This window comes from Arachis duranensis, chromosome 3 (genome assembly GCF_000817695.3).
Source record: "Arachis duranensis cultivar V14167 chromosome 3, aradu.V14167.gnm2.J7QH, whole genome shotgun sequence".
NCBI lineage: Eukaryota > Viridiplantae > Streptophyta > Magnoliopsida > Fabales > Fabaceae > Arachis > Arachis duranensis.
Window position 1 is genome coordinate 52,075,091 of NC_029774.3, and position 2,308 is coordinate 52,077,398.

Here is a 2,308-nt window from a genome sequence, read left to right on the forward strand (position 1 = left end):
GGAGGAGAGAAGAGGAAGGGGATGGGGGAAGGAAGAAGAAGAAGGGTGCGCGACTGCGCAGTGTTCTTCACGCATTAGGGTTATCCCCTTTTTCGAATCAATGCGGGCGCGCACCGTGCGCGTCCGCGTACATTGATGAGATTAAGGACCTACGCGTGCGCGTACAACGCGCTCAAGCGTGGATGGGGAAACTCTATAGGTGCGCAAGCGCGTACAGTGCGCGCACGCGTACATTGAGTTGGGCTAGAGGCTTAGAGTGGGCTTAACGCACGCCCAACGCTCTGGATAATAGCCTGGAGTGGCGGCATCATATAGGGGACGCGCGCGCGGCAAGTGCGCGTCCGCGTACATTGGTAGTTTAGCATAAGGTGCGCAAGCGCGATGCGTGCGCTCGCGTTCTTTCCTCCTTTTGGCATATGGGCGCACACGCGGCAAATGCGCATCCGCGCGAGATGAGTTGGTTTAGGGGCTCAAAGTTGGCCCAGATCCAGCGCAACTCTCTGGAGATTGGCTCCGAAGTTGCAGCAGCAGATCGACGCGGACGCGGCGGGTGTACGTCCGCGTGCACTTCCTTGTTCTCGTGATTGGCGCGCACGCACGTAGTGCGCGTCAGCGTGAGTTGTGTTGGGCTCAGGGCATAGTGTTTGCCCAAGAGAGGCCCAACTCTCTGGAATTTGGGTAATGATGCATCCGCACATGGACGCGTGCGCATACATCGTGCACGCGCGTCCACCCTTCTTTTTTTTTTAAGCAGAAAAATTGTGCTCAGGTGCTCCCTATACTGCTCACAACTTGTTATTTAATCAACTATCATACAATTCACAAAAATTGCAATTTGATATTATTCACTACTACTAAACACAACATACATGTGACTATGCTAACAATTAAGTTGTTCAAACAAATCTATATGAGACATCTACCTACAATGGAAACTCAAATCACTTATTAAGCAAAATTAAAAGAGAATGGAAAGAGTTACCATGGTAGGGTGTCTCCCACCTAGCACTTTTAGTTTAAGTCCTTAAGTTGGACATGTTGAGAGACTCATTGTCATGGTGGCTTGTGCTTGTACTCATCCTTGAATCTCAAATGATCTTTACTTCTCAATTGGTTGACAGAATTTCCAACCATCTTCACCAATCTTGGGCAAAGTTCTACCCAAGATGTGAGTCCCCATAGTCGATCTTCACATAGCGAACCGGGATCCCATATCTTGTTTTCGCACCCATCCATGAGTTGAGTTTCATGATTTTCTCGTACGGGTGGTTGACATAAGGGCGGTCGACACATAGAATCCTCTTTAGTCCACCCATTCTTCCTTCTAGACCCATACAAAGTGGTTCTTGTCCCATCATAATCCCTATACCTTAAAGCTTTGACCTTAATGAGTGATGGTGCTTTTGTGGAAAAATGAATTTCCAACACACAAATTCAACCGGCAAGTATACCGGGTCGCATCAAGTAGTAATAACTCACTTAGAGTGAGGTTGATCCCACAGGGATTGATGGATCAAGCAACTTTAGTGGGTGATTAGTTTAGTCAAGCTAACATTGAGTGAATTGTGTGAAGTGTAGCCAACAGAAAGTAAATTGCAAGGAATTTAAAAGATGCAGAAAATAAAATTGCAGGAAACTTAAATAACAAGAAAGTAAAATAGCTGAAACTTAAATTGCAAGAAAATTAAATTGCATGAAAAGTAACGGGGCTGGGGTGCTGGAAATTAAAATTCAACAAGAAAATGTAAAGAGCATTCAAGCAGAGAGCTAGAATATGAAATGGGATGCAGCAGATTTCAAACAGAAAAGTAAAAATGCTTGAAGAATTCAAAATAGAAAGCGATGCTTAATTTGCAGCAATTTAAAAGAATGTTAAAGATCTCAGGGAATCAATGAGACTAGAGAACAAGTCTAGATCTCAAGCCCTTCCTTGATCCAACCAAGAACAATTGCAGAAGGAAAGAAGATGAAATCAGTAAAGAGAGTTTTGATTCAAATCCTTAATTCACTGAAATTTTGCAGAAGAATAACAAGAGAGATCTTAGACCAAGAAGGAAACAGAATTCCTTCACTTCTCAATCCAAGATTCAGATTTAACAAGGAAAATTTAAAAGAGAGAGAGCTATCTACTACTACTACTTCCTAATGGAGCAAGCCTCTTTTTCCGAGTTCTAATTGATACCTTTATATAGGCTTTACAAAATAAAAAATGAAAAATAAAATGAATTTGAAATTAAAAACAAATTCACAAAAAATGAAATTCCTAATCTAGCTTCTCTGTGTGCCTTTGAGTCATGTTGAGTGGGCT